Source organism: Dromiciops gliroides, chromosome 2 (assembly GCF_019393635.1).
Source record: "Dromiciops gliroides isolate mDroGli1 chromosome 2, mDroGli1.pri, whole genome shotgun sequence".
Taxonomy (NCBI): domain Eukaryota; kingdom Metazoa; phylum Chordata; class Mammalia; order Microbiotheria; family Microbiotheriidae; genus Dromiciops; species Dromiciops gliroides.
Genome location: NC_057862.1, coordinates 42573446 through 42593273, shown reverse-complemented (window position 1 = coordinate 42593273; position 19828 = coordinate 42573446). Strand labels below are relative to the sequence as shown.

Below are 19828 nucleotides of genomic sequence, written 5' to 3'. Positions count from 1 at the left end.
TTACAGATAATAAAATTGAGGTCTAGAGGGATTAAAAGACTTCCTCCAATAGCTGAACAAATTGTGGGATGAGATTGGGATGGAACACTATTGTGCTGTGGGAAATGATGAGCAGGATGCTATCGGAAAGGACTGGAGAGACATACACGAGCTGATGCAAAGTGAAATGTACTGTATACAAAATAGCAATATCGTAAGATGAACTTCTGTCAATGCAATGCAATTAGCCAGGACAACTCTGAAGGACTTGTGAAAAATGAAATCCATCTACAGAGAAAGAACTGATGGTATTGGGGTTTTTTGTTTGTTTTCTTTCACAACCTGACTAATGTGGAAATGTTTTTGCATGACTGCGCATGTATAATTTATATTGAATTGTGTGAGTTCTTAAGAGGGGGTGGGGAGGGAGGGAGGAAGAGAGTTTAGAACACAAACTTTTAAGAATTGATGTTAAAATTTGTTTTTACATGTAACTCAAGAAAAAATTCTAAATAAATAAACATAAAGAATTTTAAAAAAGACTTCGAAGTAATTGTTAGTAAATCACAGAGCTGGGATTTGAACTCATTTCCTCTGCCTTCAAATCCAACGCTCTTTCCATTTGACCATATTGCCCCTCATTCTTTCTTTTCACCTTCATAGACAAGAAGAAGAATCTGCGGAGATAACAGCTCATGACCCAAATGAGCACAAATGGGTCATGGAAATGCAGTTGCTGCCAGAGAGGAAAGAAACCCAGAAAGCCATCTGCACAGTCAGATGCAAGGGACCTGGGCTAGACAGGTATTTTGTGTAGAACACAGAGGGACAAGGGAGCAAATCTCTGAAGGAAAGAAAGGTGGGAAGCAGGCTGCTGTCTGATAGACTTCAAGAGGACAGTAGCCAAGTCCCAGGGAGTAGAACACATGGGGATCAGAGCAAATGTTGGGATGCTGAATGTCTGAGGAGTTGGGAGTGAGGATGAGGCTATTTTTCTGAAGACAGGTGAGGGGCCTAATCTAATATCACTTATAAAAGACCTTGTGAGGAAGAGAGAGGATCAAGGACAAGAGTGATAAGGAGGGTCAGGTAACCAAGACCCTATGGTTTGACACTCAAGGGATGCCAGTCAAGCTGTTATCACGTCAATTCTATGAAATATGCTTAGTCACATTCATTCATTCCTTTAGAAATCATTTATTGGTAGTTTTCCAAATGGGAAGGTCTATATTAAACACTGGGCAATATGAAGGTAAATTAGGGATGGACCTTGCCTTCAAGGAAACTCTTCTTTTGGTACCAATTTGTCTACTTATATGTGCCTTAAAATTCATCACACTCTCCATCCTGTAAGTGAACCTGAAGTGTCACTGTCCATACTGAAGTGACTTGTCCTCTTTCCCCCTTTCCGAACCTTATGAAGTAACCTGATGTTTGAGAATTCCCTGTGAGGAGTCAGCTTGGGTTTGGGAAGGGGAAGCTCATAGATAAACTGGCAAACATAGCAGTCCTCATACTGAGCCAAGGAGATTGGGGGAGTTATGGTACTTTACCTTTTACTTGAGGATTCTTCTGCCAGCTGCCATTGGGAGCCAAATGGAAATCCACAGGCTCTCTGTGGATAAGTGGCACTCAACCCAAGGACATTAGAATCTCATGAAGCTGGATGCAAAGTTGGGTGACATTCAAGTCATTTGTCACCCCTGAAAGATTTGGGGGAGGGAGAAGAAAGAGTTAATGACACAGGGAAAGACAGAGAAATACAGACTCAGATAAACTAAGAGACAGAGAAAGAGTGCCACAGAGATAGAAACAAGGTGCCAAAATGGATTCAGCTTAGAAGCACAATTGACGTTTGGCTCAGATTTCGACTGGTGTTGAGATTGTAGGTAGTAAGAGCTTTCTCTCAAATTAACTTTTGTTGTTGTTTTGTTTTTCTATGGATGCAGAATTCTTTCAAATTTTCTCAGGGGATTCAGAATTCATCTCTAGCCTGGAATAAGGATTGGAGAATAGCAATATTAGGGGATGTCTTTTCAACTACTTTAGAGCTAGGACCTGGGACCACACCATAGGCTGCATCAGCCTACCAAGAGGGGCAGTTCCTTTATTGATGAAGCAGGTGGGGGAATAAAACAAGCCCACTCTACTAAAAATGCTTGTTGGTAAAGGCTTCAAATGTTCATGCATTGGATTGGGGAGCTGGCCAGCATCCAGAGGCTGAGGAGCTGATATTTAAAGGGACAGGCCCTCCCTTTCTGTGAAGCTCTCTAATTCTTCACGCAGCGCTGGGAGCCATCACCTAGGTAACCAGTCTCAGCCTGCCCGCTCCTCCTCACACAGACACAGCATCTCCAGCCAGCATCTTTTCGAGAGCTGCCTTGGCGAGAGTGTAAGTGATTTCCACATTTCTCCTTCACAGGAATGTGGGATAGAGAGTGAATGTGGAAGATGTGTAGAGGGGGCTGATGGTTGGGTGAGGCATGAGGCTCTCCTATCCATTTTTCTATTTAGGAAACTGAGTAATGAATGAATGAAAAGATGGGTCTTGTTGCAGACTAGCCTTTTGAGATCTTGGGTTCCCATTTGGTTTCACTGCAAATCCAGCGTCCTCTTTGCTCTCCATTGTGATTTTTCGAGGGACATGGGAAGGTTAGGGAGGGCTTGGGCTTTGGAGTTTCTCTGGTGTGGTCTTTGCCACTTGGCTCAAACTGTACCCTTGCAGGTCGGGTCTAAGCAGCCAGTCATGGCTCCAAAGCATTGTTAAGAAAAGGCAATGCTCTTTCAGATTCTATAGCACTTCTCCTGAGTGAGCCAACACAGAGACAAGGGCTTGGGCAAAGAGTTGCAAATAATCCCAGAGGAAGATTATGTGCTTCTGTCCAGCTGTCTTTCCTCATACCAACTTTTAGATATATCGACTTGAAAAGTATCTAACTTCGCTTGAGCGTGTGTGTGTGTGTGTGTGTGTGTGTGTGTGTGTGTGTGTGTGTGTGTGTGTGTGTATGCTCAAGCCTCCACCCATGCAGATCTCAGAGACAAAGAATGGGGAAAATTCCAAGCTGGAAAAATGTTTTTGAATCATGTTTCTCCAAAGTAGTATTTGTTGAAATGTCAGGTATATACCTATTCTGGCTGGTGGAAATTCTTTTGGTTCCCTGATACAAGAGATAGGAGGCTTAATTTTTCTATTGTAACTGTAGGCTGGAAGACCCTCTTATCCCTTGACCTCTTCATTTAGGAATTCAGAATCCATAAAGGCAATGAGAAGTGAAATGAGGTGTTGATTGTTCTTTCCGCAAGTCTGGATGGATGGCTGATTTGATTATTCATGTAATATACAGAAATGGTTTAGGCTTATAATGTTAATGCATTTGTGAACAGAACCTTACTTTTTTATTATTGCTTGAAAGAAAATAAGACATATATAATGATGATAAAGATTTCAGTTATTTTCACTTATTAATGCTTACCCCTCCTCCATCTCCTGCCCTACTAACCCCCATATATTGTTATATCTGTGAAAGGAAGTTCTCCCAAACAAAAAAAAATTCTAGCCCCAGGCCCCGAGGATGAATGCAGTAGTGAGGTGGTGGTAGGGGCAGGGGAAGAAGGAAATGAGCTCCTCTAGAGGCATCTGAGTTGGGCATTGCTCATGTTGAAAGTTTGTTTAGGTCTCTTAAAAAGTGTCTTCTTTGGGCAAACAGAAGGAAGTGCCTCCTCCTTAAATCTTTGGTTGTTCTTTCCATCAAAGAGGAGGAAATAAAGGTGATAGTTAGCTCTTTCAGAGTCCCTTCTGCAGGCACTCATCCAGTCAAGCACAGAGCAGTGTTTTTGGAATATTATTTCTGTCCAGTTAAAATTGTCAACTCCTAGTGGATTTTTAAAAATGTAAGATGCTATTTTGTCAGCAATTCTCCCCATTGGGAATTTTGTCATTGTGTTAAGAGAAAGAGGTTTATTTTATCCTGTTTGCTGTAGTAGCCAACACACACACACACAGATGAACACACACACACACACACACTTTTCTGAGGAAAATTTTAATTAAACAGGATGTAAAATGCTCAGTGATGTGCTCAATCTGTTTTCCCCATGACTCCATAATATCTTCTGTCCTTGGGATCACAGTGTAATCATCTCTTACTTGAACTCACTTCCCCTGATTTTGATCACAGCTGACTTAGATTTTTACTGTTACTTTTCATTACTGATGCTTATATCTAAGTCCAAGCTGTTCTCATTTTAGAGTCTTCATTTTAACCCATATTATATACCTGGGTCAGTTTTTTTTAAATATACCAAATAGAATTACTTAAATAGACATGTCCAGGAGATTTTGAAAAATAAAAGTCCTATTTTTTTCTAGACCAAGGAAGCTAAGATTCTTCATTTTGAGTCATGGGGATGTACTGGGGGAAGCTACCCCAAATTAGCACCAGTGAATAGAAAGATGCTTTAATTCCCACTTTAATCCCCAGTCATTCTCCATGCTTTGCAAATGATCCCGATTTAGTTTCCTCCATCTCACTGATGGAAGGAGCCTCCTAAAGTGGGAGGGGTTCATGGCAGAGCTCTGATCAGGCACTGGAAGAAAATATTAGCCTTTGAATGGCTTGAGGTTTAAAGCGGCTGACCTCTCCAGCCATTTCCTATAAGACAAGGGAAAACCGCAATCCCAGGTCGAGAGGCTATGAATAAAGATGCCTTTATAGAGCTGAAGTCATCCAACTAGAGCCTAATCCAGGATATACTACTCAGTGGCCATGGAGTTGCCATCACTCCTCATGTGGATTGCTTGGGGTGTGCTCCAAGTGGACAAAGTAGATTTTTCTACCCCAGGGACAGCTAGTTAGTTTCTGACTCAATGTCCTGTAGCAACACAATAACTGGTAAATATGAACAGTGTCATGATCATCCCCTGGTTGGCTGATTGTAGGCTTTTGATGATCCTTGTTCTCCAGTACAAATTTATTGCCTCTTGAATCCTCAGCTCCAATTCCTTCTTTAAAACCCAGCAAGGATGAGGGCTGCCCATTCAGAGCTTCCACTGGATCTCAGAAAATGACTTTGAATGGGTTGATGAAGGGGGAAGAGACTAGGAAAAATATCCCTTATTGATATGGAAAGAAAAAAGATGGGGGGATATAAATATATTTGTCTTGTTATGGAAACCTTTACTTCATTAGAAGGTTTAAAAAATTGAATGAAAACATGTCTCTGGTTTTATTCTGAAGCATATGCCTGTCTCTGAAGCCTCCGAGATGGATTTTGTTCTCCAAGAAGTCAGACCTTATGTTTGTTCTTAAGAATGCTGGTTCGGCTCTCAGTTCATTGTCTTTGGTTTTCTATCTTGTAAAAAAGAGAGATCATCTCAGTTACACAAAGCAATTATGGGACTTGAGTAATGAAATATGTTCTGAGATCTTGTATATGAAATTTACAGAGATTTGCAGAGAGCCTCACATTTTTGTTAACCTTAATTTTTTGTCAAGTACTTTCCTCTCAACAATGCTGTGAGATTTATAGATGGGTAAACTGAGGCGTGAATTTAGGGTCATTGTTGCAAATATTATTAATCTTAAGTTTATAGCTGAGGAAGCTGAGACTCAGAGGGTTGTAATGGTTTACCCAAGGGTATGAAGATAGTGACAGAAGAGGATTTGAACCAAGGACTCCTAATTCCAATCCAATTGTCCTTTCCATTATACCTAAGCACAAGTTTACAAAGCTGTGTGGTTAGGTATGGATAACAGAAAATACATATTGGCAAATGTGTGTGTGTGTGTGTGTGTGTGTGTGTGTGTGTGTTAAGGGCAGGGTGACCCATATTACTCCAAACTCTCAGGTATTACCTAGTCTTAGCAGGTATCTTCACTGTTTTTTTTAGCAGTCATTCTATCTTTTGATTTGACATTGCAAAATGTTCTCTGATCTAGTACATCCAAGTTGGAGAGTATTTCAGATTAGGTCACTGAAATCTAAGCATTAAAGTGATTTAAGAAACATATAAAATCATAGGCTCATAGATCAGAGCAAGAAGGGACCTTAGAGTTCATTTAATTCAATTACAGGTGAGGAAACTGAGTTCCAGAGAAGTTAATTATGTGTCCAGGATCATGCATATAGTAAGTTACAGGGCCAGGATCTGAACCTATCTCCTGTAAATCCAAATTCATTGCCCTTTACATTGTAACACATGACTATATCTTTCCATTAGAGTCAACCTTAAGATCATACACTTTGACCACGAAATTAACCTCAGAGGTTTTCTCCTTCACAAATGAGAATGCTCTGGGCTACACGAGCAGAAAGCCCGGATACTATCAAGACAACTTTTATGACTCAATCTGGGGTCTCTGCTATCAGTTTGGGGAAGAGTGTTTATTCCTCAGTAGGGAAGAGCCTTTACTTCCCAATATGAGGGAAACTATATCACCTAATGGGAGAGTTCTTTTATTGCCCTATGGAACAGAACCTTTACTATCCAATGGAGTAGTCAAAAAGATCTGAGTTCAAATCTGACCTCAGACATTTGTTAGCACTGTGACCCTGGGTAAGTAAGTCTCTTAATCTCTGCCTCATTTTTCTCAGCTGTAAAATGGGGATGATAATAGCTTCTACCTCCCTGGGTTGTTGTGAAGCTCAGATAAGATAATATTTGTAAAGTGCTTAGCATAGTACCTGGCATGTAAAGATGCTTAATAAATGTTTCCCCCTTCCTTCTTCTATTCTTTCCTTCCATCCTTCCTTCCTCCTTTCCTCCCTTCCTCCCTCCCTCCCTCCCTTCCTTCCTTTTTTCCTTCTTTCCTTCCTTCCTTCCTTCCTTCCTTCCTTCCTTCCTTCCTTCCTTCCTTCCTTCCTTCCTTCCTTCCTTCCTTCCTTCCTTCCTTCCTTCCTTCCTTCTTTAAGTCCAATGGAAAAGAACATTTACTGACAGTTGAGGAGATCCTTTATTTCCCTGTGGGGTGTGTGTGTGTGTGTGTGTGTGTGTGTGTGTGTGTGTGTGTGTGTGTGTGTGTGTTCGCTCTGCTGCTTGGAATATAGCCCAAGTTGTAGAGACTACAGTCATGGAGTCAGGAACTTTCACAGCTTCTCTGATTATGCTTTTTCTATACCCCTTTTCTAACCTTCTGTAGTACTTATTATATGATAGCCTAAATTATTCTCTGGTTGTTTCTTGTGTTTGCATCTTGTTATTTTATAGAATCTTGGAGAAAAACAATCACAACTTTTTCTTCTATATTCTCACCCCTACTCCCATCCCTGTGATATCTCCATGTCAGGTATATGATTTTTTCTCAGCCAATACCTACACATTGATTGTATAGTGAGAGTTTTTCTCCTATGTGGGACTTTCTGGGACCCTCAGATTCATGCAGAGCTGTTACTATGATATAGAAACAGCCACTACTATTGATTGTTGAGCCCCATCACTAACAGGGAGATGAACAATGATAAAGATGGCTTGGTTGATTTGTTGTTGTTCAGTCATTTCATTCAAGTCTGACTCTTCATGACCCTATTTGGAGTTTTCTTGATAAAGATACTGGAGTGGTTGGTCATTTTCTTTTCCAGCTCACTTTACAGAGGAGGGAAATGAGGCAAACAGCATTAAGTGACTTGCCTATTGTCACACTTCTAGTGTTTGATGCCAGATTTGAACTCAGGTCCTTCTGACTCTGGCTCTGGTGCTTTATTTAGCTGCCCTAGGTTGATACAACATCTACAACTGTATTTGCCAGTACTTGCTAAAGGAGCCACCATGAATGCTTCCTCTCCTCTGCTCCAGCCTCTCTAGCTAACTCATCCTCATTCTTTTGTTCTTTTGCATTCAGAGATTGTGACTGTGTTTCTTAGGATAATTTACATTCCTATAACACTTTAAAGTTTACAAAGGGTTTTCATTCAAAACCCCATGAGGTTGGCAGAATTATGGTCCCCATTTTATAAAGAAATATTCAATGAGATGAATTAACTTTAATGTGCATGAATGCTGCCCCAGACATTTGGATCCTCTACTTCTTCCTTGGGATACCTAGCACAGAACAGAGGTAATGGACCCTGGAGTTGCTGATCAAGTTTTCCTAAGAGTATTATTGTTCATGAAACAAGGTGTTACCTTCCATTCTAGTTCCATCCCAGGAAAGGCTGCTCCTGAGGCCTGCCTCTTGTTCTCAACAAAAGAAAGGAAAATAATTTTTAAAGACTTCCCTCCTGATCTTGGCCCTTCACTCTAATGACAGAAGAATAGGGATGAGAATTGTACCATCTGGCTCCACTTGGCAGAACTAGAACCTGTGGGTAAAAATAACAAAGGGGCAGATTTAACCTTGACAAAAGGGCAAAGTTCCTAGAAGTTTTGGTTGTCCAAAAATGGAATAGGTTGTAGTATAAGACCCCACTGGAGAGCATCTTCTAGAAGAATCATGATAACCAATTCCTGAGGATGGATATATATATGTATATGTATATATGTGTGTATGCATATACATACATGTATATATGCATGTGTATATACACATGCACATGTGTGTATGTATGTATACATGCATGCATACACATACATATACATACATGCATATACATATATATGGAGAGAGAATTTTGTTCAGTGTTCAGGTTTAAGTTGAACTCAACGGAACATTTTGAATGGACAGCAAGTGAAGAGGGAAGGTCCTGGGCACTGGGTATAGGTAAAAGTCACTTAATTTGCTAAACAGGGCACTAGAAAATGGGTCATGGGAATGTCAAAAGGCAAAGAAATGGGGCAGCTAGATGGCGCAGTGGATAGAGCACTGGCCTTGGAGTCAGGAGTACCTGAGTTCAAATCCGGCCTCAGACACTTAACACCTACTAGCTGTGTGACCCTGGGCAAGTCACTTAACCCCAATTGCCTCACTAAAAAAAAAAGGCAAAGAATTTAAAGAACTTCCCTAGGCACCATCATTGCCTATGTAATGTCCTGGAATCAGAGTGGAATCAATGGATAGAGAGCTTGCCTTGGAGTCAGGAAGAACTGGCTTCAAATCTAGACTCTCATGTGAATGACCCTAGGTAAGACATTTAGCCTCTTCTGTGTCCCCAGGTAATTCTCTCTAAGACTATAAGTAACAGAAAAGTGCTAACCTACATTGGTATGCATTGGACTGATTGACTGGTAGAGGGAGTTTTCTAACTGGAAGGTCCCTACAATGAAGAAATTTCAAGTCCAGTTGTTTGTTTGTTTGTTTTGTTTTTAAAGTACTTTGTTGTTGTTTGTCCTTCATTTTAAAAGAGGACCAATGACATCATGGGGTGGGCTTGACTCCTGTATGAATTAGATTCAAGCAGGGAAGAGTTGCACAAAGTCATCAGCCTCATTCTCTTCCAGTCATTGGAGTCCAATGGGAAGACAAAAGGAGTGTCGAAGGAGAAATCAGGAGGAGATTCCTGGGTAGTTCTCTTGAATCTTCTACTAAATAGTTTTGGGACACTGGGCAACTCACTTTTCTCTGGGGCCTCAGTTTCCTGTTTCACAAGATGAGAGGATTGGACTAGATGAGCTTTAAACTCCCTTTGAATTCTAATATTCTTTAATTTTCATCCTTACTATCATTGTTCATATCATCATTATCACTACTCATTCTTTACATGAATGCACGTAAGAGAGGCACCTTGGTATAAGGGATAGAGCATTGGAATTGTTAGTCAGATAGATCTGGATTTAAACCCTCTTTTATACACTTATTGTGTGAGTTAGGCAAGCCATTTAATCTCTCACAGGCTCAGTTTCTTCAGGTTTGTTTGGTGGTTTTTTTTGGCGGGGCAATGGGGGTTAAGTGACTTGCCCAGGGTCACACAGCTAGTAAGTGTCAAGTGTCTGAGGCCAGATTTGAACTCAGGTACTCCTGAATCCAGGGCCAGTGCTTTACCCACTGTGCCACCTAGCTGCCCAGTTTCTTCAGTTTTGAAGTGAGGATTCTAGTACCTTTAGGACTTACAAGTTTGTTGTGATAGTCAAATGAAATAGTCACCTGAATGCTCTTTGCAAAGTTTGAAGAACTATGTAAATATTAGTTGCCGTTATTGTTGTTGTTGTTACTACTTTTCTTACTAGACCCTCAATTGTATTGGTCTGTACCAGCTGGTGATCCCATTACCCTTTTTGCTATTCTGAGTAGACCAACCTCCTTGGCTAACTCTGACACAAATGGTTTGCCTAATGACCTTGAACAAAACCAGCTAATCATATGTCTCCACCTGGAGGTGTGAAATCAGTCTGACACCAATCATGGAACCAGACTCCAGTTTCCACAGTGTCCCAAATTGCTTCCCTTTCTCTAATGCTATAAAGAAAGGGATGGAGGGTGGGAATACAGTCCTCACTGAAGCAATGAAATATGTTAGTCAGTCAATGAGCATTTATTATTAAGCACCTACTATGTGTCAGGCACTGTGCTAAAGCACTGAGGATACAGAGAAAGGCAAAAGGCAGTTACTACTCCCAAAAAACCTCACAGTCCATAATATGGGAATGTTTTACATGATTGCACATGTATAAACTATATTGGATTGCTTACCATTCAGGGATGAGGGGAGGGAATGGAGGGAAGGATAGAATTTGGAATTCAAAACCTTTAGAAAAATGTTAAAAATTGTTTTACCATGTAATCAGGGGGAAATAAAATATTATTTAAAAACACAAAAAAAGAGAAACAGTATAATTAGGGAGACAACACAAATAGTTATGTACAAACAAGCGAAAGACATGATGAATGGGAGGTAATCAACAGAGAGAAGGCATTAGCTTGATCTTCCTGTAGAAGGTGAACGTTTAATTATTAAACATATTATTTCCTATCCTTTATTAGTCAGTGTATAGAACAAATTCCTTTTAAAATATTCACCAGGGAGAGGATGTAAAATATGCAACAATAAGTGATGTATTAATGTTTTATTGTAATGGCACAACATGCATGATGTTGAAGAAAGATCCTTGGTTTTGGGATCAGAGGACTTGGGTTAGCATCCTTGTCTTACTATTTCTGATCCACCCCAACCTAATCTTATCCAATCTAACAAGAGTTTTATTAAGCACCTGCTAAGCTAGATGCAGGGAATACAAAGGAAAAATCAAAATAGTCCCTGCCTTCATGAGGCTTACATTCTACTTAGAGAGATTATACATATAGATACAGAAGGAGGAGAGAACATCAAGTAAGGGGACCAGAAATTCTTCCCATAGAAAGTGACATATGAGCAGAGGAAGGGATGCCCAGACAGCAAGTGAATTGCCCAAGGTGGAAAGATAAATGATGAAAACACAATGGTATCATGTTCTAGATAGTATGCACGACTCTGACAGAAGTTCTGTCTAAGACACTGGCTCTGCCCAAATAGCATCCACTCAGGCTGAGAAGATGAGTCTAATACTCATTAAACCATTGGAGATGAAGAGAAGCAGGCATAAAATCTAACTTGCTAGAGTATGTTTCAAGATGGAAGTAGTGCAGGAGGTGGTACAGGAGTTCAGAGAATGGGGAATTAATATTGAACCTTTAAAGAAACCACCCCCTCATCCCAGTGCCAGATCTGTGTGTGCCCAAAGGATACTGGCCCTACACTCAGAGGTCCTGGGTTCAAATCCTACTTCTGACACCACCCATGGGGATTGGGGCATCTCTTTTCTTCTCTGGGCTTCAGTTTCTTCATCTACAAGAGAAAGAAGTAGAACTAAATGGCTTTTGAGGTCCTTTCTAGCTCTAGACCCTGGGTAAATCATTAAACTTCTGTTTACCTCAGTTTCCTCATGTGTAAAGTGATATAATAGTAGTACCTACTTTCCAGGGTTATTATGAAGACAGAATGAGATATTTGTAAAGTGCTTTGCAAATCTTAATGTATTATATGAATGTTAGGTGCTGCTGCTGCTACTACTACTATACTACTACTACTACTACCACCACTACCACCACCACCACCCTATCATCCTATAATAAATGGGCTCCCTGTATTTCCTTCCACACAGGGGAGAGATGAGCCCTCACTGTATGAGTGGAATATGTCATTCAGTCAAAAAGCACTTATTAAGTACCTACCACATGCTAAGGTCTGGAGTTACAAAAAAAAAGGAGCTCATGGTCTAATGAAGGAGAAAACTTGCAAACAACTCTGTATAAACAAGCTACATACAGGATAAAATGGAAATAATCAGCAGAGTGAAAACACTAGAATTAAGAGGGAATAGAGGGGCAGCTAGGTGGTGCAGTGGATAGAGCACTGGCCCTGGAGTCTGGAGGACCTGAGTTCAAATTCGACCTCAGACACTTAACATTTATTAGCTGTGTGACCCTTGGCAAGTCACTTAACCCCAATTGCCTTACCAACCCCCCCCCCAAAAAAAAACCCCGAGGGAATAGAAAAGACTTCCTGTAGGTGCTGAGACTGCCCTGTAACATGTGACTTGACTTAATACAAAAGAAATACTTCCAGGTCATAGACAGTGGAGTTTTCTGGTCTGAAGAATATATATATATATATATATATATATATATATATATTTATAAAACTCTTCTCAAGGGTTTTCTTCCTTGTGCCCCACTCTGGGCTGCACCCCAGGGGCTGCTTACCTTGACGACTCCTAGTGCCCATTCTGCCTTGAACCTTCACCAGTATTATGCACTGTAGGACATCAGAGACATTTTAGTAAGTTATAGCATAACCATCATCATTTATGTTATGCTTTAAAGTTAAGTTTGCAAAGCCCCTTACATATGTTAACTCATTTGATCCCTACAACAACCCTGTGAGGTAAGTACCGTTATTATCCCTATTTTATACACGAGAAGACTAAGGCACAGAGAGGTTAAGTGACTTGCCCATATCACAGAGCTAGTAAGTGTCTAAGGTAGGATTAAAATTCAGGCCTTCCCGACTCTCCTCTTTCCACTGAGCCATATAGTTTCTCCCTACGATGATCATGGAGTGGGAGTAATGGCCAGGAGGGACAATCTCCTTGGGACCGTCATTATAATAGCTGATATTGATAAGGTCTTTTAAGGTTTATTAAGCATTTTTTCTCCTCACAATTCTGTTAACGCAAATAGTGCAAGTATTATTGTTCCCATTTTATAGATCAAGAAACTGAAGTCTATAGAGGGAAGTGACTTACCCAGGACCACACAGTTAATAATCGTTGGAGCCCAGATTAAAACCTAATCTCAAGTCCAATGCCCTTCCTAATATACCACGCTGTACCTCCTGCTGGCATTTATAGGTTACCTTCTAAACCAGCATGTAATTCTAAATGGGTTTCGAAGTTTCAGTGGGTGAACAAAGTTGCCTTACCAAATAAAGGAAGAAGGAACTCCTTAGTGAGATGGAAATAGAGACGAAGGCAGGCTTCCGGCTCCAATGCTACTGATTTGCTTGGGTCTATCTCCTAAACTCCCATGAAACTGATATAACCTAACTATTTGGCATTGGGCTTCCCAAGAAGGTTGAAGGTCATTGCTGGGAAACTTTTAGGATATATCTCATACTTTTTGTATACCCCATCCTAATAGACAAATGACAAAGTGGGTTATTCCAGGGAACCACATTCTGGTCCAAAGTCCCAGGCCATTGACATTTTTTGTTCCTGGAGGTCTGGAGGCTCATTCTATAATTTCTGCCCCTCAGAGGAGGGAAAGTTCTTTTCCTTAAGCCTTTTCCCCTCCTCCCAAACCTCAAGGAGAATCCCCCTTTACTGAAGAACTCCCCATCCCTTTCACTCTCTAGTAATTAAGTATTGGATCCTTTCCTGACCAGTGGAGAAAGAGATGGGTTGTTTTTCAATTACAGGAAATTAAACACGAGACTAATTAGGTTGTCCACAGCCTTCAATATCGTGGGACTAGATAAAGTATGCCTATTTATTCTGAGCAAGGTGTAAGTTTGCTTCAGAATCTGGATCAGCATGAAAAAACCCCATTCTATCAAACAGACAGAAGATAAATCACTTTCTAGCTTTGATGATGGCCTTGACGGCAGGATCAGGACACAAACACCCTGACAATAATGCTGTTGTTTTCGATTTTCCATCAGACCTGTCATATTATTTCTGTCACTCTTGTGTGGCTGGTGGGTTATTTATGCTTCTCTTGTCTAAAACAACTAGGTCAGAATCTAAGCTATCAGAAATCTCGATTCCAAATGCTTTATTTCCTGATGTATCTGAGTCTTCCAGGATGATAACATTTACCTAGAAGGAGCTAGAAGGAAGAGAGAGAGCAGAATTCTACTCAGTGCAGACCCACCCAAGTACAAATCTTTGCCTGTGCAGCAAGACCACACATCTAACACCTCATATTTTAGCTACAAGTTTATTTTTGTTTATGCCCCTAGTTTTGTTTTGTTTTGGTGAGGCAATTGGGGTTAAGTGACTTGCCTAGGGTCACACAGCTAGTAAGTGTTAAGTGTCTGAGGCTGGATTTGAACTCAGGTCTTCCTGATTCCAGGGCCGGTGCTCTATCCACTGCGCCACCTAGCTGCCCTGTGCCCCTAGTTTTTAAAAGAAGTTTTATTGATGCTTTTTTCTTTATTTACATCACTATCACTTCCCATTGAATCACCCAACAGAACCCTCATTGACAACATTGTCATGCAAAGTGAATTAACCAGTTGATCATCTTTCCAGAAAGGTTTAGTGCAATACAGAAGGGTGCTGCTATAAAGCAACAGAAGATTGGAAGGTTAGTGGGTAGATAACCCACTGACTCTAACTCACTAACTCTGCCATCTTCCCCATAGGGCTGGGGGGAAATGGCAGAGGAGATCTTTATTTTCCATGCTCAAGTGCAATAGCAAAACTGAAGTGAAAAGGAAATCCTTTAGAATGTGTCTGAAGGAGCGGCAGCTAGGTGGCACAGTGGATAGAGCACCGGCCCTGGAATCAGGAGGACCTGAGTTCAAATCCAGCCTCAGACACTTAACACTTACTAGCTGTGTGACCCTAGGCAAGTCACTTAACCCCCATTGCCTTACCAAAAGGAAAAAAAAGAATGTGTCTGAAGGGGCAGCTAGGTGGCACAGTGGATAGGGCACTGTCCCTGGAGTCAGGAGGACCTGAGTTCAAATACGGCCTCAGACTCTTGACACTTACTAGCTGTGTGACTGTGTGACCCTGGGCAAGTAACTTAACCCCAACTGCCTCACCCCCCCCCAAAAAAAAGAATGTGTCTGAAAATGTGTGTGTAGGGGGGGGGAATGAGGCAAGCTTAGACAGAACAAGAGTGGGACTTTCAGTGTGATTAAGTCCTGATAAGATAATAGATATAGAGCTAGAAAGAAACTTAGAGGCCATTTAGTCCAATATTCTTCATTTTATAGATGAAGAAACAAAAGCCAAGAGAGGTGAAGTTATCTCATACAAAATCATGCGGGTAAGAAAAAGAGGTGAGATTTGAACACAGGGCTTCTGACTAAGAGCCAATGCTCTTTCTACAGAAATTGTACAATTCTGCCTGTTCTTTTTACTTGTGCTGGGCTAAAGGCAGAGGATTTATGATGTGGTAGGGAGAACAATAGATCTCGAATTAGAAGACCTGGTTTCAATTTTTGCCTCTGCTTATATAATCTTTGAGCAGTTCATTGCCCTTTCTTGGACTTGGTTTCTTTAACCTTGGGGGAGGGGGTAGACTAAATGTCCTCTTTGGTCCCTAGCTCTAAATGCTATGAACTATGAACAGGTTTTTATTTTTTTATTTTTAATTTTATTTTTTTATTTTTTTAGTGAGGCAATTGGGGTTAAGTGACTTGCCCAGGGTCACACAGCTAGTAAGTGTCAAGTGTCTGAGGCCGGATTTGAACCCAGGTACTCCTGACTCCAGGACCGGTGCTCTATCCACTTCACCACCTAGCTGCCCCAGAACAGGTTTTTATATTTCAGGCAGCACCTAGGACAACAGCACCCTTCACATAGTAGAAGCTCAATGGATGGATGAATGAATGAAGATTGAAAATCTTTTCAACATGTATGGTCATCCTGGATATATAGTAGCAAGATGTCAACCCTGATATATTTCATGTAAAGGGAAATAGCAAGATTTGTGTCATGAAGGGAGGTGAGAAAAGGGATTTTTGGCTTATTTGTGCAACTGAACAATAAGAAAAAGGGCAGTTTTGGGGCTGAGGCAATAGCCATACTGCCTTTTGTAGAGGTCGAGATAAGTGAGAAAACAATAGATCCAAGGGGGGACTTCAGACTCAGAGAGCCATAAAGAGAAGCATTTGGGCTGAAAAAGGAGTTGAACTTGGTTTAGAGGATCCAGGATTCAGAATGTCTTGAAATACAATTTTTCTCCTAACCTAAATGAGTTTGGTAACATTCTGATAGTCTAATTTCATTCCTGGATGAAATTTGTATGGGCAGCTTAGTGGTATACCAGATGGAGTGTCAGGCCTGAAGTTAGGAGGACTCTTCTTCCAAAGTTCAAGTCCAGCCTCAGACACTTACTAGCTGTGTGACCCATGGCATGTCCCTGAGCCCTGCTTGCCTCAGTTTCCTCATCTGTAAAATAAGGAGAAGGAAATGGAAAACCACCCTTTGTCAAGAAAACTCCAAATGGGGTCATGAAATGCTAGTCGCAACTGAAAAGTGATTGAACAGTGAAAATCTTCCCACCTAAGAGTCTTTAAAAAACAAACAGAAACAAACCTTTTTAGTAATTGTGCTTTGGTTTACCAATCCTAATTAAAATCTTGAACTGAGGGATCTTTGACATGTATTCATTTTTGTGACTTCCCAGACCATAACTTTCTTCCCTAACTACCACTCCCCTAAAATTGTTGCTTTCTCCATTAGAATATAAGCTCTAGGGACTGTCTCACTTTTGCATTTATAACTCCATCACTTAGCATAGCACTTAGGACATAGTGAGTGCTAACTAAGTGCTTTTTTATATTCATTAGTTTATTCATTCATTCATTGAAAAGTCTTGCACTGTTAGCTTTTAGCTGGAATACATTCATTGGAAAGTCTTGCTGTACTGCTGCTACTGAGATCTCCTGAGGAAATTAGGGGAAAGGACTGGCTACTGGCCTGAGATTGTGGTTTCTAATGGTACCAGGAGACATGATGGTGAAAGCCCTTCACGTGACACTTTTACAAGCTAGGAATCCTATACCACTTGTAAATGGGCACAGGCGAGCTCTGGAGACTCCTGATTCCAGAGCAGAATGTGGCAGAAGCCAAGTTTGCCCAGAGAAAGACAGGGTGTCCTAAAAGTCTTAGTGCAGTTTCAAATTATTATGGCTTAAAACTGCACTAAGATTTTTGGGACATGCAACTTCAATCATATGCTAAGTTAGAATTTTAGCCTCTGTGTTGCTTTCTCACTTCTAATTGGGTGATCTTGAAATAATGACTTCCCTCTGGGTTTCAGTTTCCTGGACCTCTGATGCCCCATTCCCAATATGTTTATTTATCACAGAATAGAAAATGAGTTAGATAAGATAGGCTAACGTTTGTTACTGTTATTGTTGTTGCTGCTGCTGTTGTTGTTTGAAGAAAGAGATCATGTAAGGACTGGGGTAGTGTCATCACCAGGAAAAGTCCCATTGTTTTGATAAAGTTTCCAATTAGGCTGTTCTGCATGTATCTCTACCATATTAGAATGAGTATTTATTTCTCTGATGAAATACCTGTGTATAAATCCCTCCCCATTAGCTTTACTGATGGCATTACTGTTTCAACATGCCAGGGAGTTTCCTCCCTTTCATTCTGTGGTCAACTTACCTGGTACAGAATAGGAAACTACAGAACTCTTTGGATAGCAAATATTCTGGGGTATTCTATTTTCATTTCTTATGACTTCTAGATAATGGAAAGATTCTAGATTGTGTGTCCAACCTCGAAGGTACCATTGGTAATACTGCTGCTGCCTTCTCATTAAGAGACAATGGCTTCAGAAAGACTTCTCCCTGAGAATATGTAACATACTGGGGCTAAAGGGTCCAGTTTTGAACAAATCCATTAATTCTGAAGTACCCCAAAGTATAAAGGAGGAGAATTTTTATTCTTATATATAATATATTTTACCATATGAAAAATCTTGGGCTTTGGTGGAAATTATAGTTGCACTAAATACTGACTGAATTTGAATCTGCCTGGTCTAGCCTGGTCTTCCTTGGAACTGACAAGAATCATTCATTGTGTTGCTGATGAGCAATGAGGCCAGGTACCAGCTTATGGATTGAGGGGGAAAGTAGGAGTTCAGGCTTATTTATAATGGAGAAGTAGGAAGTAGGTCACCCCAAAAGAATCTCAAAAGACCAGATGTAAAGGACATGCATGTAATGGCCAATGGAAAAAAAAACAACCTGGATGGAGTCAAAATGTAAAGTCCTTGACACTTACTAGCTGTGTTACCTTGGGCAAGTCACTTAACCCTCATTGCCCTGCAAAAAAAAAAAAAAAAAGGTAAAGTCCTTGCATTTGCAAGATAGGAAGTGAGGTAGGTAGAAAGAAAGGATCAGAACAACTATCCAGAGGTTATTGTAACTTGTTACCCTTATTTAGTTGAAATAATTCTGTGGCTCTTAACCTGGAACTCCTAGAGCTTGCCTTATTTCCCTGATCTCCCAGATATTTATCAACTCCCCTCCTTACTCCCCTGAATGGGAGGCAGAACTTCCTGTTGTTAAATGTCAGTAAATTCATTGCCCCTTGTGTATTCAATCAACTTACATTTTAAAAGGACCTGCAATGTGCAGGACACAGCACTAGTCACTGGGAATGAAAACACAAAAACAAAAAAGTTCCTACCCTCAGAGAGCTTACATTCTACTGAAAGAAATGACATGTTTAACAGTAGCATCTTTGCTAAGCATTGAAAGAAACAATCTTTTGAAGAGATAGTGAGAAGAGAGGGCATTCCAGACACGAGGGAACTATGCTGAATGCTGGGGATACCGGTGCAAAGAAATGAAAGTCTTTGCTCTCAGGGAGCTTATAGGGGAGACAACATATATGTGTATAAGTATATGAAATATCTACAAAATAAATACAAGATACTGGGAGGGGTGTATTACTTGAGGAGTGTCAGAAAATGTCTCAAGGGTACTACCTCACATTCCTCAGAAGTGAAAAATGCTGGAGGGAATGAGGAAAAATAGGTACACTAAAGAACTGCGGGTGTAGTTACCTGGTCCAACCATTCTGGAGAACAATTTGGAACTATGCCTAAAAGGGCTATAACATCATGCATACCCTTTGACCCAGCAATTCCACTACCAGTTCTGTATCCCAAAGGGAATCAAAGAAAAAGGAAAAGGACCTATATGTACAAAAATGTTAATAGCAGCTTTTTTGTGGTAGCAAAGAATTGGAAACTGGGGGCTGATCATCAATTGGAGAATGGCTGGACAAGTTCTGGTATATGATTGTGATGGAACACTATTGTGCTATGGGAAATGATGAAGGGGGTGATTTCAGAAAAAAAAAATCATGGCAAGACCTATATGAAATGATGCGAAGTGTCTTGGCCAGAGGCAGGCAGGCAGGGAGAGAGAGAGAGAGAGAGAAAAGGAAGGATATAAAACACATACACATAATATATTGAATGAATGTCATTCCTAACTTCTAGGGCAAAATATAATTATTTCATTAGAAAAGTTTAGGAGGGCAGCTAGGTGGTGCAGTGGATAAAGCACTGGCCCTGGATTCAGGAGGACCTGAGTTCAAATCTGCCCTCAGACACTTGACACTTACTAGTTGTGTGGCCCTGGGCAAGTCACTTAACCTTCATTGCCCTGGGGGGAGAAAAAGAAAGAAAAAAAAAAGAAATACAATTATAAAAAAAAAAGAAAAGTTTAGGAGATGGACATC

General features: G+C 40.6%; 1 protein-coding gene across 1 annotated transcript in view; it reads left to right on the top strand.

The window, feature by feature from the left end:
* The first annotated feature begins 1815 nt into the window (after positions 1-1815).
* Positions 1816-19828, top strand: part of CALY (calcyon neuron specific vesicular protein) — a 120393-nt gene continuing 102380 nt past the window's right edge. The window contains exon 1 of the mRNA XM_043989903.1: positions 1816-2371. The gene's annotated coding sequence lies outside the window, so the exon portion shown is untranslated. The remainder of the gene's footprint in view (positions 2372-19828) is intronic.